Source organism: Ranitomeya variabilis, chromosome 3 (assembly GCF_051348905.1).
Source record: "Ranitomeya variabilis isolate aRanVar5 chromosome 3, aRanVar5.hap1, whole genome shotgun sequence".
In the NCBI taxonomy this organism is placed as follows: domain Eukaryota; kingdom Metazoa; phylum Chordata; class Amphibia; order Anura; family Dendrobatidae; genus Ranitomeya; species Ranitomeya variabilis.
The window spans coordinates 561,390,796-561,407,138 of NC_135234.1; positions in this window are offsets into that span (position 1 = coordinate 561,390,796).

Sequence of the window (16,343 nt, forward strand, 5' to 3'; positions counted from 1 at the left end):
ACCATTACCTGTTCTGTCCTGCCCTTGGGGGTCTATATCAATGGACTTTATTGTGGAGCTGCCTACATCGGGGGGCATGGATACAATCATGGTGGCAGTTGATCGCCTGACTAAAGCTGCTCATTTTGTTCCATGCACCGGCCTTCCCTCAGCTAAAGATACAGTGAACTTGGTTATACAGAATGTCTTTCGGTTGCATGGGGTTCCGGATGAGATCATCTCTGACCGTGGAGTGCAGTTCACTTCAAGATTCTGGAAGAGGTTTTTGTTATGATCCTTAGTGGCTGAGGATCACAGAACTGACTAGCTAAGTAACTGAACATAAGACGAGCTCTAGGGAGGTGGTAACTGGACTGACCGCAATCCTGATCCTAACCGCACACACTAAAGGTAGCCTGTGAACGTGCCTAAATTCCTAGACGTCTCGACGCAGCCTGAGAGACTAGCTACCCCTAGAGAGAAAGCAAAGACCTCACTTGCCTCAGAGAAATAACCCCAAAGATATAGAAAAGCCCCCAACAAATAATAACGGTGAGGTAAGGGGAAAAGACAAACGTAGAAATGAAACAGATACAGCAAATGAGGCCCGCTAATACTAGATAGCAGAAGATAGATAGGAAACTGTGCGGTCAGTAGAAAACCCTATACAAAAATCCACGCTGAGAATTCAAGAACCCCCACACCAACTAACGGTGTGAGGGGAGAAACTCAGCCCCCTAGAGCTAGCAGCAAGCAAAGAAATCACATATTAGCAAGCTGGACAAAGACTAATAATAAGCCAAGGAACATTTTGAACACTGATAAGCAAAAAATGAACAAACAGAAACTTAGCTTCTCTTGGAGAGACTGATAACGAAGGTAGTCAAAATAGCACTGAATACATCGACAGCAGGCAACAACTGAGAGTCCAGGTGAGTTTAATAGGAAACCAACTAGCAGATAACGAGACAGCTGATCCCAGCCACAGAACCGCAGAATGACAAAAAGAGCCACCAGAGGGAGCCCAAATATAGCACTCACACAGTACCACTTGTGACCACAAGAGGGAGCCCCAAAACAGAGTTCACAACAGTACCCCCCCTTGAGGAGGGGTCACCGAACCCTCATCAAAACCCCCAGGGCGATCAGGATGAGCCACATGGAAGGCATGAACCAAATCGGCCGCATTAACATCAGAGGCGACAACCCAGGAATTATCCTTCTGACCATAGCCCTTCCACTTAACCAAATACTGAAGCCTCCGTCTAGAAATGCGAGAATCCAAGATCTTCTCCACCACGTACTCCAATTTGCCCCCAACCAGCACCGGAGCAGGGGGCTCAACAGAAGGAACCACAGGCACCACATACCTCCGCAACAAAGACCTATGGAACACATTATGAATGGCAAACGACGCTGGGAGGTCCAAACGAAATGACACAGGGTTAAGGATTTCCAAAATCTTATACGGACCGATGAAGCGAGGCTTGAACTGAGGAGAGGAGACCTTCATAGGAACATAACGAGAAGACAGCCATACCAAATCCCCAACACGAAGTCGGGGACCCACACCGCGACGGCGGTTGGCAAAGCGCTGAGCCTTCTCCTGTGACAACTTCAAATTGTCCACCACATGGTTCCAAATCTGCTGCAACCTATCCACCACAGAATCCACCCCAGGACAGTCAGAAGGCTCCACCTGACCCGAGGAAAAACGAGGATGAAAACCAGAATTACAAAAAAAAGGCGAAACCAAAGTAGCAGAACTAGCCCGATTATTAAGGGCAAACTCGGCCAATGGTAAGAAAGTAACCCAATCATCCTGATCAGCAGAAACAAACCATCTTAAATAAGTTTCCAAGGTCTGATTAGTTCGCTCAGTTTGGCCATTCGTCTGAGGATGAAAGGCCGACGAAAAAGACAAATCAATGCCCATCTTAGCACAAAAGATCCACCAAAATCTGGACACAAACTGGGATCCTCTGTCAGACACGATATTTTCAGGGATGCCGTGCAAACGAACCACATTCTGAAAAAATAGAGGAACCAAATCGGAGGAGGAAGGCAACTTAGGCAAGGGCACCAAATGGACCATTTTAGAAAAATGATCACACACAACCCAGATGACAGACATTCTCTGAGAGACTGGAAGATCCGAAATAAAATCCATGGAAATGTGCGTCCAAGGTCTCTTCGGGATAGGCAGAGGCAAAAGCAAACCGCTGGCACGAGAACAGCAAGGCTTAGCCCGAGCACAAATCCCACAGGACTGCACAAAGGAACGCACATCCCGCGAAAAGGAAGGCCACCAGAAGGACCTAGCCACCAAATCTCTGGTACCAAAAATCCCAGGATGACCTGCCAACACCGAAGAATGAACCTCGGAAATAACTCTGCTGGTCCATCTATCTGGAACAATCAGTCTCTCTGGTGGACAACGGTCAGGTCTATCTGCCTGAAATTCCTTCAGCACTCATCGCAAATCTGGGGAAATGGCAGACAAAATCGCTCCCTCTCTGAGGATACCAGCCGGCTCTGAAACTCCCGGAGAGTCAGGCACAAAACTCCTAGAAAGAGCATCAGCCTTCACGTTCTTTGAACCAGGCAGGTACGAGACCACAAAATCGAAACAGGAGAAAAACAATGACCAATGAGTCTGTCTAGGATTCAGCCGCTTGGCAGACTCGAGATAAATCAGATTTTTGTGATCAGTCAAGACCACCACACGATGCTTAGCTCCCTCGAGCCAATGTCGCCACTCCTCAAATGCCCACTTCATAGCCAACAACTCCCGATTACCAGCATCATAATTTCGCTCGGCAGGTGAAAACTTTCTTGAAAAGAAAGCACAAAGCTTCATCACAGAGCAATCAGAACTTCTCTGCGACAAAACAGCCCCTGCTCCAATCTCAGAAGCATCAACCTCGACCTGAAAAGGAAGAGAGATATCAGGCTGACATAAGACTGGAGCTGAAGAAAACCGGCGCTTCAGCTCCCGAAAGGCTTCCACGGCCGCAGGAGACCAATTAGTCACATCAGAACCCTTCTTGGTCAAATCCGTCAAGGGCTTAACCACGCCAGAAAAATTAGCGATGAAGCGACGGTAAAAATTAGCAAAACCCAAGAACTTCTGAAGACTCTTAACAGATGTAGGCTGAGTCCAGTCATGAATAGCCTGGACCTTGACTGGGTCCATCTCAATAGTAGAAGGAGAAAAAATAAAACCCAAAAAGGAAACCTTCTGTACTCCGAAGAGACATTTTGAGACCTTCACAAATAAGGCATTGGCACGCAGGACCTGAAATACCATCCTGACCTGCTTCACATGGGACTCCCAATCATCAGAAAAGACCAAAATGTCATCCAGATACACAATCATAAATTTATCCAGATATTCTCGGAAGATGTCATGCATGAAGGACTGAAACACAGAAAGAAGGAGCATTGGAAAGTCCAAAAGGCATCACCAAGTACTCAAAATGGCCTTCGGGCATATTAAATGCTGTTTTCCATTCATCACCCTGCTTAATACGCACAAGGTTGTACGCACCACGAAGATCTATCTTGGTGAACCAACTGGACCCCTTAATCCGAGCAAACAGATCAGACAATAATGGCAAAGGATACTGAAATTTGACCGTGATTTTATTTAGAAGACGATAATCTATACAAGGTCTCAGAGAACCATCCTTCTTGGCCACGAAAACGAATCCTGCACCAAGAGGGGAGGAGGACGGGCAAATATGTCCCTTCTCCAAAGACTCCTTTATATAACTCCGCATAGCGGCATGTTCTGGTACAGACAAATTAAAAAGTCATTCCTTAGGGAACTTACTACCAGTAATCAAATTTATAGCACAATCACAATCCCTATGAGGAGGCAGGGCACCGGATCTGGGCTCATCAAATACATCCTGGTAGTCCGACAAACACTCAGGGACCTCAGAAGGAGTAGAAGAAGCAATTGACACCAAAGGAGCATCGCCATGAATCCCCTGGCAACCCCAACTTGACACAGACATAGCTTTCCAATCCAGGACTGGATTATGGGCCTGCAGCCATGGCAGACCCAACACGACAACATCATGCAAATTATGCAGCACAAGAAAACGAATCACCTCCTGATGTACAGGAGTCATGCACATGGTCACTTGAGTCCAATACTGAGGCTTATTCTCAGCCAATGGTGTAGCATCAATTCCCCTCAGTGGAATAGGGAATTTTAAAGGCTCCAGGACCAAACCACAGCGCCTGGCAAACGACAAATCCATCAGGTTCAGGGCAGCACCTGAATCCACAAAAGCCATAACCGAGTAGGATGACAGAGAACAAATTAAAGTAACAGACAAAATGAATTTAGGCTGTATAGTACCAACGGTGACAGATTTAGCGATCTTTTTTAAGCGCTTAGAGCATGCTGAGATAACATGAGCAGAATCACCACAGTAAAAGCACAACCCATTTTGATGTCTATGACTTTGCCAATCAATTCTGGTCAGAATTCTGTCACACTGCATAGACTCAGGTTTCTGTTCAGAAAACACCGCCAGATGGTGCGCAGGTTTGCGCTCCCGCAAACGCCGATCAATCTGAATGGCCAAAGCCATTGAGTCACTCAGACTTACAGGCGTGGGGAACCCCACCATAACATTCTTAATGGCTTCAGAAAGACCTTCTCTGAAATTTGCAGCCAGGGCACACTCATTCCATTGAGTAAGCACCGACCATTTCCTAAATTTTTGACAATACACCTCTGCTTCATATTGACCCTGAGAGAGGGCCAGCAAAGTCTTTTCTGCCTGGTTCTGAAGATTAGGTTCCTCATAAAGCAGTACAAGCGCCAGAAAAAACGCATCCACATTCAGCAATGCAGGATCTCCTGGCGCCAGGGAGAAAGCCCAATCTTGAGGGTCGCCCCGTAACAAGGAGATAACAATTTTAACTTGCTGAGCGGAATCACCAGAGGAACGAGGTCTCAAAGAAAGAAATAATTTACAATTATTCTTAAAATTCAGAAACCTAGATCTATCTCCAGAAAACAACTCAGGAATAGGTATTTTTGGCTCTGACATAGGACTGTGAACAACAAAATCCTGAATGCTTTGTACCCTTGCAGCAAGATGATTCACACTAGAAGTCAGACTCTGAACATCCATGTCTGCAGCCGAACTCAAAGCCACCCAGAGATTAAGGGGAGGAGAGAAGCTGGACAGACTGCAGCAAAGGAAAAAAAAAAATTGCACTCAGGACTAGTGTTGAGCGATACCTTCCGATATCGGAAAGTATCGGTATCGGAAAGTATCGGCCGATATCGTCAAAATATCGGATCTAATCCGATACCGATACCCGATCCCAATGCAAGTCAATGGGACGAAAATATCGGAATTAAAATAAACCCTTTCTTTCCTTGTAGGTTAATTCTACATGAAGGAAAACAACTAAGAATAATGTAGGCTGTATTGGGGGACGTGGCGGAGACATTAAAGGCACAGAGGTTTAGCCCAATCTAATAGAATAGCAGGATTTTTTTTTTTTTATGACGTTCGGCGTTAGAAAGATTTTGACTATGTTAATTTTTTTTTTATTTTGTCAGATATTGATGTTTCACTACTTCCACGCCCTTCACCTTCTTTTTTACTTCTCCCACACTTTCTTTTTCATTATCCTCATCATCAGCTTCTTTGACATCAACTTCTTCACCTTATTCATCTTCTTCTTCATCTTCTACCTATTATTTTTTGGGTTACATTGTTCATATTCTTTTTATTTTACTATTATCTTCATCATATTCTACTTCTTCATCATATTCTTATTTGTGTCAGGCATTCCCGTAGTTGTTATCTTTAAAAGTTTGAAGATTACACCTTCCGTTCTGCCTGTCACAAAACAGTTACATTTGTCCGCGTTCAGTTTGGCCTGCAGCATCAGGCTTTATCCAGGGGCACCACGAGGAGGAACGGACTCACCCCCATACACTGCTTAGTCTTCTTCTGCTTATAATTTAGATAATATTTTTTGCTCTGATATTTAGTGTTATGCTTAATGTTCTTCTGCTCTTTGTTCTGCAGCCTCTTGTTCTTCTGCTTCTCGGTCTTCCAGGTCGTCGTCGTCTCCAGGGTTGTCGTCTCTGGGGTCGTCGTCATCGGGGTGGTCTTCAGGGTCGTCGTCTCCAGGGTCGTCGTCATCGGGGTGGTCTTCAGGGTCATCGTCTCCAGGGTCGTCGTCATCACGGTGGTTGTCGTCTCTGGTGTCGTCGTCATCTTAGGGGTGGTCTTCCGGGTCATCGTGTTTAGTCTCTTGAACTTGGAAATGTAGCAGAAGGTACAAGAAGGCTGAGAAAATGCCGAGAACCAGCTGATGGAACTGGAACTCGGATGGCTACCCGAAGGTCCAAGAGCCAATGGAACTACCGAGGACCAGCTGACGTTACTGGAACCCGGTTACTAAGCAGGAGGTACCCGTGCCTGAAAGCACTACCAAGGACCACCTGACGTTGGTGGAACTCGGATACCCAGAGGGAGGCACCTAAGCCAAAGGCTCTGCCTGGAACCAGCTGACGGTACTGGAACCAGGATGGGGAGCAGAAGGTACAAGAGCAAAAGACACTGCCGAGAACCAGCTGACGGTGCTGGAACCCGGATGGGTAGCCGAAGGTCCAAGAGCCAATGGAACTACCGAGGACCAGCTGACGTTACTGGAACCCGGTTACTAAGCAGGAGGTACCCGTGCCTGAAAGCACTACCAGGGACCACCTGACGTTGGTGGAACTCGGATACCCAGAGGGAGGCACCTAAGCCAAAGGCTCTGCCCGGAACCAGCTGACGGTACTGGAACCAGGATGGGGAGCAGAAGGTACAAGAGCAAGTGTCTGCGTGGCTTTTGCAGGACACGATGCCGGCTGCACAGCAGGGGAACAGCTGGCGGTGCTGAACCCCACTGACACATTGGCTGGTGTTTTTCTCTGTGCAGCTAGCAGTACCGGGCCCCAACTGGCGGTGTTAGAGCCCGGGGTCAGCAGGAGGAGGAGATGGAGCAGAGTGTAGGCCGAAGCCTGCACTGGCGGCAGCTTTGGGTCTGTTGTGCCTGCGTGGCAGTTGCAGGACACGTTGCCGGCTGCACAGCAGGGGAACAGCTGGCGGTGCTGAACCCCACTGACACATTGGCTGGTGTTTGGCTCTGTGCAGCTAGCAGTACCGGGCCCCAACTGGCGGTGTTGGAGCCCGGGCTCTGCAGGGGGAGCAGAGTGTAGGCCGAAGCCTACTTGAACCAATTTCAAAGGTAACCTTTAACCCCCCCTCAGGGGTTACAAAGTAGAAGAGCCACAGCTTATGCAGCAGTAGTGCTGCACAAGTCAAAGGTTGCTCTTTTAATTTTGCTCCTTGCACACGCTGAATGAAACACGTATAACATTTAGCCCTTTATACAGTCAAACTGTGTTGGAGGCGCGAGTTCCCTTTGTAATGAGACGCAGCACAGATGTCAAGAATCCCACCTTGGTGCTGGGTGAAGCCTCCTGAGTGTTGTTATTTGCTGTACAGGAGTCTGCGCTGTCGTGTTATCCCCTGGCCTAGCGCTGTTAGCGCTGCCCATCTTCTGACATCATTTAATGTCGGCCGGTGCGGTTCGCGATGACCATGAATCCCAGCCCCGCAGTGTCTTAACATTGTTAAAACACTGTGGGGCTGGGATTCATGGCCTGGCGCAGCACATATGTTCGCATCTCACACTCGGGTCCTTACACCCGCTTCAGACTGTGCGGCGTCAGCTGATCCCTTATCGCATGCCACGGCCATGAAGCCGCACAGTCTGAAGAAGGCGGAAGGAGATGAGGGACAGGCGAAGTGATGCACTGCTCATGCCCATCAATCACACCCTCGCAGTCCCAAGAAATAAGACACCGAGGGGCGTTGTGTGGGTCAGGGCGGCCGCAGAGGCGCAGGCAGCCAAACAATGATGCCAGAAGACGGGCAGCGCTACCAAGGGGGTTGCAGCGTGTCATTACAAAGGAAAGTCACACCACCGGGACGGTTAAATGGTCACACAGAGGACACATTTCAGACGTGTTTTCAGTTCCACATGTGCGAGGAGAATACGTTTATGAGCCACCTTGCACACATGCAGCATTACCGCTGTACAAGGTGGCCTTAAAAACGTACAAACGCCTGGGGGAGGGGGGACAGGTTCCCTTCAATTTCAGTTCTTGTGTCTGCGTGGCTTTTGCAGGACACGATGCCGGCTGCACAGCAGGGGAACAGCTGGCGGTGCTGAACCCCACTGACACATTGGCTGGTGTTTTTCTCTGTGCAGCTAGCAGTACCGGGCCCCAACTGGCGGTGTTAGAGCCCGGGGTCAGCAGGAGGAGGAGATGGAGCAGAGTGTAGGCCGAAGCCTGCACTGGCGGCAGCTTTGGGTCTGTTGTGCCTGCGTGGCAGTTGCAGGACACGTTGTCGGCTGCACAGCAGGGGAACAGCTGGCGGTGCTGAACCCCACTGACACATTGGCTGGTGTTTGGCTCTGTGCAGCTAGCAGTACCGGGCCCCAACTGGCGGTGTTGGAGCCCGGGCTCTGCAGGGGGAGCAGAGTGTAGGCCGAAGCCTACTTGAACCAATTTCAAAGGTAACCTTTAACCCCCCCCTCAGGGGTTACAAAGTAGAAGAGCCACAGCTTATGCAGCAGTAGTGCTGCACAAGTCAAAGGTTGCTCTTTTAATTTTGCTCCTTGCACACGCTGAATGAAACACGTATAACATTTAGCCCTTTATACAGTCAAACTGTGTTGGAGGCGCGAGTTCCCTTTGTAATGAGACGCAGCACAGATGTCAAGAATCCCACCTTGGTGCTGGGTGCAGCCTCCTGAGCGTTGTTATTTGCTGTACAGGAGTCTGCGCTGTCGTGTTATCCCCTTGCCTAGCGCTGTTAGCGCTGCCCATCTTCTGACATCATTTCATGTCGGCCGGTGCTGTTCACGATGACCATGAATCCCAGCCCCGCAGTGTCACCCCTCTCACTCCCCTCCCTACGGCTTCTTCAGACTGTGCGGTGTCACGGCCGTGGCATGCTATTAGGGATCAGCTGACACCGCACAGTCTGAAGAAGCCGTAGGGAGGGGAGTGAGAGGCGAGGATATGCACTGCGCATGGCCACGGATCCAAGGCCCGCGGTGGGATTACATTAGACGACACTGCGAGGCGGGATCTCGGCCAGCGCACCCGCACAGGCGCAGCCAGCCTGACACCAAATGATGTCAGAAGACGGGCAGCGCAAAATGTGTGCATGGCCAAGGGCTATCCTAACAGCGCAGGCTCCGGGACAGATTCAAACAACGCTGAGGAGGCGGCGCACGGCGCCAAGGGGGTAAAAATGATGGCTGTGCTGCGTCACACGACAAAGGAAAGTTCCACCTACCGGACGGTTTAACGCTGTGAGGGGACACATTTCATAAGTGTTAGGTTCAGCATGTGCAAGGAGCACCACGAAAAGAGGCACTTTTTCCCTTTGCATCATTACTGCTGAACAAGATGGCTCCTTCAGTAACAAACGCCTGGGGGGGGGGACAGGTTCCCTTAAATTTAACTTGTTGTGCCTGCGTGGCGGTCGCAGTACACGTTGCCGTATACACAGCAGGGGAACAGCTGGCGGTGCTGAACCCCACTAACACATTGGCGAGGTGTTTGGCTCTGTGCGTACAGCACTTCTGGACGGCAACTGGCGGTGTTGGAGCCCAGGGACAGGTGGAGGAGGAGGAGGTAGGAGGAGGTAGGAGGGATTGCCACACACACAGCTGGGGAACAGCTGACGTTACTGAACCCCAATAACAGAGGAGGGACTGTTGACTGTGCGTACAGCACTTCTGGACGGCAACTGGCGGTGTTGGAGCCCAGGGACAGGTGGAGGAGGAGGAGGTAGGAGGAGGTAGGAGGGATTGCCACACACACAGCAGGGGAACAGCTGACGTTACTGAACCCCAATAACAGAGGAGGGACTGTTGACTGTGCGTACAGCACTTCTGGACGGCAACTGGCGGTGTTGGAGCCCAGGGACAGGTGGAGGAGGAGGAGGTAGGAGGAGGTAGGAGGGATTGCCACACACACAGCAGGGGAACAGCTGACGTTACTGAACCCCAATAACAGAGGAGGGACTGTTGACTGTGCGTACAGCACTTCTGGACGGCAACTGGCGGTGTTGGAGCCCAGGGACAGGTGGAGGAGGAGGAGGTAGGAGGAGGTAGGAGGGATTGCCACACACACAGCAGGGAAACAGCTGACGTTACTGAACCCCAATAACAGAGGAGCGACTGTTGGGACTGTGCGTACAGCACTTCTGGACGGCAACTGGCGGTGTTGGAGCCCAGGGACAGGTGGAAAAGCAGAGGAACACAATGTAGGCCGAAGCCTGAGAAAGTCGAAAGGGAACCTTTAACCCCCCCCCCAAGGCGTTTGTAGCTGAAAGAGCCAGCTTGTGCAGCACAAAAGATGCAAAAGGAAAAGGTGGCTCTTTTCATCATGCTCCTTGCAAACACAGAACTAAACACTTATAAAATGTGTCCCCTGAAACAGTGAAACCGTCCCGGAGGTGGGACTTTCCTTCGTAATATGACGCAGCACAGCCGTCATTCCTACCCCCCCGGCGCCGTGCCCCGGCTCCTCAGCATTGTTTGATTCCGTCCCGGAGCCTGCGCTGTTATGTTATCCCGTGGCCAGGCACACTTAGCGCTGCCCATCTTCTGACATCATTTGGTGTCAGGCTGTCTGCGCCTGTGCGGCTGCGCTGGCCGAGAGCCCGCCTCGCAGTGTCTTCTGATTTAATCCCACTGGGGGCCTGGGATCCATGGCCATGCACAGTGCATATCCTCGCCTCTCACTCCCCTCCCTACGGCTTCTTAAGACTGTGCGGTGTCACGGCCATGGCATGCTATTAGGGACCAGCTGACACCGAACAGTCTGAAGAAGCCATAGGGAGATGAGTGAGAGGTGGAGGTTCAGATATGCACTGCGCATGTCCATGGATCCCAGGCCCCCAGTGGGATTAAATCAGAAGACACTGCGAGGCGGGCTCTCGGCCAGCACGGCCGCACAGGCGCAGCCATCCTGACACCAAATGATGCCAGAAGACGGGCAGCGCTAAGTGTGCCTGGTCACGGGATAACATAACAGCGCAGGCTCCGGGACGGAATTAAACAATGCTGAGGAGTCGGGGCATGGCGCCAAGGGGGTAGGAATGACGGCTGTGCTGCGTCATATTACGAAGGAAAGTCCCACCTCCGGGACGGTTTTACGGCATCAGTGGACACATTTTATAAGTGTTAAGTTCTGCGTGTGCAAGGAGCTAAACAAAAATAGCTACCTTTTCCTTGTGCAGCATTACTGCTGCACAAGGTGGCTCTTTCAGTAACAAACGCCTTGGGGGGGGGACAGATTCCCTTACATTTCAGTTGTTGTGTCAGCGTGGCGGTCGCAGGACACATTGCCGGCTACACAGCTGGGGATCAGCTGACGTTACTTAAACCCAATAACACTGGGTCGTATGTTTTGACTGTGCAGACGACACTTCTGAGCCTCAACTGGCGGTGTTGGAGCCCAGGAATTACAGTTCAGGTGGTAGAAAGATGAACACAACAGGAGACCTGGATACTGTAGACCGTCACCTAATTATTTAATCAGGAAGAGGAGTGGCAAATTCCTGCGAGATCCAGGCCTTGTTCATTTTCAGGAAAGTAAGCCGGTCAACGTTATCGGAGGATAGTCGCATGCGACGGTCAGTTAGTACACCACCTGCAGCACTAAAGACACGTTCCGATAATACACTGGCCGCAGGGCAAGACAGCACCTCCAATGCATACTGGCTTAGCTCTGGCCATGTATCCAGCTTTGAGACCCAAAACTTGAAAGGGGAAGAGCCGTCTGGGAGTACAGCAAGAGGGCAAGACATGTAGTCTGTCACCATCTGACGGAACCGTTGCCTCCTGCTGACTGGAGCCGTCTGTGATGGTGTAGACTTTTGTGGCGGGCACAGAAAACTGTGCCACAGTTGGGCCATACTGGTCTTGCCTTGGGCAGAGGCACTGCTTCTGCTCCCTGTTTGTGCAGAGCCTCCACCACTGCCTGGACGCACTGAGCTGCTTTGGAATGCACTAGCAGCACTTCTCTCAGCTGGAATGGAGAAGATGATGGAATTGACCAGTGTGTCTTGGTACTCCCGCATTTTTCGCTCCCGGTTCAACGGTGTGATGAGGCTTTCTACGTTGTCCCGGTAGCGAGGATCGAGGAGGGTGAACACCCAATAATCAGACATGTTGAGAATGTGGGCGATGCGGCGGTCGTTTCTCAGGCACTGCAGCATGTAATCCACCATGTGCTGCAGACTGCCAACTGCCCAAGAAACGCTGTCCCCTGCTGGAGGCGTGATCTCTGCCCGCTCGTCATCACCCCACCCTCGCTGTACACACTGAGTACTGGACAATTGTGTAACTCCCTCCTCTGGACGGATGTCTTCCTCCTCCATTGACTCCTCCTCATCCTCCTCACAAACTGTCCACTGCCTACGCATTTGTGAGGAACCACGTGGCGCTGACTGTCCAGAAGATGATGGAAATGGTGAATCCTCATCCTCCACCTCTTCCACAACATCATCCCTTAGCACTTGCAGTGATTTTTCAAGCAGGCAGATAAGGGGGACAGTCATGCTGACTAGTGCATCATCTGCACTCGCCATCCGCGTGGAATAATCAAAGGGACGCAAAACCTGGCAGACGTCATTCATAGTGGCCCACTCTGTGGTTGTGAAGTCTGTACGGCGCTGACTGCGACTTCTTTGCGCCTGAAGCAGCTGGTACTCCATTACAGCTTGCTGCTGCTCACACAACCGCTCCAACATATGTAACGTGGAATTCCACCTGGTAGGTAGGTCACATATGATGCGATGTTCCGGCAGGCGGTGTCGGCGCTGCAGAGCCGCAATGCGCGCTTTTGCCGTGCTGGAACGCCGCAAGTGAGCACACTCTAGGCGGACCTTGTGCAGCAGTGCATCAAGATCCGGATAGTCCCTCAAAAAGGTCTGCACGACCAAATTGAGCACATGTGCCAGACATGGGATGTGAGTGAGTTTGCCGAGGTCCAGAGCTGCCACCAGATTTCGGCCATTATCACACACTACCATGCCTGGCTGGAGATTCGCTGGCACAAACCACACATCGCTCTCCTGCTTGATGGCATTCCAGAGCTCCTGCGCTGTGTGGCTACGATTCCCCAAAAAAATTAATTTCAAGACGGCCTGTTGACGTTTGGCCACGGCTGTGCTCATATCGGTCGTAACAGGTACACGTTCATCACGGGTCCATGTGGAGGTGGACTGTGACGGCTCCTGCAGCGATGATTCTGAGGAACTGGTGTAAGAGGAGGAGTCAATGCGTACAGAATGGATTCCTGCAATCCTTGGAGTGGGCAGGACATGTCCTGCGCCACTCGCACGGTCTGTACCCGGCTCAACGACATTAACCCAATGGGCAGTGAGGGAAAGGTATCGCCCCTGTCCATGTTGACTGGTCCACGCATCGGTGGTGAGGTGGACCTTGCTACTGACGGCATTCAGTAGCGCGTGTTTTATGTGTTCCTCCACATGCTTGTGCAGGGCAGGGACGGCTTGCCTGCTGAAGTAAAAGCGGCTGGGCACATTGTACTGTGGGACTGCCAATGACATCAAGTCACGGAAGCTGTCAGTGTCCACCAGCCTGAATGACAGCATTTCCAGTGACAGAAGTTTGGCAATGCCTGCAGTCAGAGCCTGTGCTCGTGGGTGGTTTGACGAGAAAGGCCGCCTTTTCTCCCATGCCTGTACTACCGATGGCTGTAGACTGGGCTGGGAGTGTGTGGACTGGGAAAGTGGTGTTGCGGGTGGAATTACAGCGGGTCTCTGGACAACAGGGCCAGAGGTTCTTCCACGGCGATCCTGGGAGGAAGCCGAACCAGCTGCGTGTGAGCTGGAGGAAGAGGCAACACGAGCTGAAGAGGTGGTAGCTGCCGCTGTTGGTTGGCCTAGCTCTTCAGTGTGTTTTTCGAACTCCGCCGGGTGCCTGGTGCGCACATGTTTCCACATGTTGGAGGTATTGAGGTTGCTGACATTTTTCCCTCTTTTGACTTTTTGATGACACACCTTGCATCTGACATAGCAAATGTCATCTGCAACTGTGTCAAAAAAGGACCAGGCACTGCAAGTCTTGGGAGCGCCCTTTTTGGCTTTTGGAAGAGACATGCTCCTAACGGGTGCCAAAGCGGAGGCTGCAGGATCCGCAGTCTTCCCCCTCCCTCTCCCTCTTTGGACCGTATGGGGAATCTCTTCCTCAGAGCTGCTCCCACCACCTTCCTGTCCCTCACGCCAAGATGGGTCAAGGACCTCATCATCTACACTACCCTCTGCCCCCAACTGCTCCTCCTGGGTAGTCTCAGCAGCAGAGCACGCACCAGTAAGTGGCACCTGAGTGTCATCATCAGCTGATGCGGCCTGCGATGTGGTGACCGGAGCCACTGGCCCACCCACCTCTTCAGAGGAAGAGAGAAAAAGCTGTTGGGCATCACTGCACCCCGCCTCTTCTTCCATTTCTCCAATGCTGCTTGGCTGGCCCCCTGTTTCCAAGCCAAGAGATTCAGAGAACAGAAGTAGAGACGGCTCCTGCCCTGGGCTCTCTGTCTGCCTGGGCAATTTGGCAGGTGGTGAAGAGACAGATGGCTGCTCTCCAGTGCTCTGTGTCTGAGAGGATGTGGCACTAATTGAAGTTGATGCATTAGCTGCCATCCATCCGACAACGGCTTCAATTTGTTCTTCACGCAGCAGCGGTGTACGGCGCTCTGACACAAAGCTGCGCATGAACGACTGTTGCCTGGTGAAAGTGGGTGCTGATGAGTCACCGGTGCCCGCAGCAGGCACAGAATCCCCACGTCCCCTCCCTGCTCCGCGCCCACGCCCACATGCCTTACTCACTGCCTTCTTCATCTTGGTTGACTGATAAAGATAAGCAGAAAAGTACTAACGGCTTTGTGTGCTTATTCCTGAACAACTCCTCCTAACAGGTATAAGAAACACTAATTTTCTAAAGTGTGGACTAGACTTTAATATGAGCTAATGTGGCCTACACAAATGTAAAGTGGTGTAACTGGTGTGTTTGGTGAACTTTATTATTTATTTATTTTTTGGGGGCTGAACTGACAACGGATAGAGCTGCAGTCACACGGAGACCGTGCAGACAGCCGTAAACGGCGCTGCAAGGCCCAAAAACCCTCCTCTACGTTATCCTATCTAGTGTTTTTCCACAAATTAGCTGGAGACGGGTGGAAAGACACTAATAGGAATTTTTTGAAAAAATGTGCAGCAGCCTGCACTACTTAAAACAAAATGAAAATTGATTTGGCGGTATGACGCAGTGAACAACCCTGAGCTGGAGACAACCAGGCTATGGCTGCTCACAGACTACAGGGCGAGCTGCAGTCACACGGAGACCGTGCAGACAGCCGTAAACGGCGCTGCAAGGCCCAAAAACCCTCCTCTACGTTATCCTATCTAGTGTTTTTCCACAAATTAGCTGGAGACGGGTGGAAAGACACTAATAGGAATTTTTTGAAAAAATGTGCAGCAGCCTGCACTACTTAAAACAAAATGAAAATTGATTTGGCGGTATGACGCAGTGAACAACCCTGAGCTGGAGACAACCAGGCTATGGCTGCTCACAGACTACAGGGTGAGCTGCAGTCACACGGAGACCGTGCAGACAGCCGTAAACGGCGCTGCAAGGCCCAAAAACCCTCCTCTACGTTATCCTATCTAGTGTTTTTCCACAAATTAGCTGGAGACGGGTGGAAAGACACTAATAGGATTTTTTTGAATAAATTAGCAGCAGACTACACTACTTGGAAAAAAAAAAAAAAGGACAGTATGAGGCAATGAACCACCCTCCCTGAACTGAATACAACCAGCTATGGATGGCCTATGTGGCTGCACTCAGACTAGAGAGTGGGCTGCACTCACACACACACACACACAGACCTTGCAGATCGCTGTGAAAACAGCGCTACAAGGCAAAAGCAAGGTGAATAGTAGGTGAACACAGCGGTTGCTAAATTAGCCTTTGGAAAGCACAAAGAAGCAAATCGCTATCTCTAAACTGGCCCTCAGTCAGCAAACAGCGTCCTGTCACTAACTGAATTCACAGCAGAGTGATCGCAAAATGGCGCCAGCGACTTTTAAACTGCATCATGACATCATTTCAGCAGCCAATCACAGCCATGCCAGTAGTTTCATGCCCTCCATGCTGAACAGGATGTGCCCACACTTGAAATCATTCTCATTGGCTGAATTTCTGCATTTTGAATCTGGGAA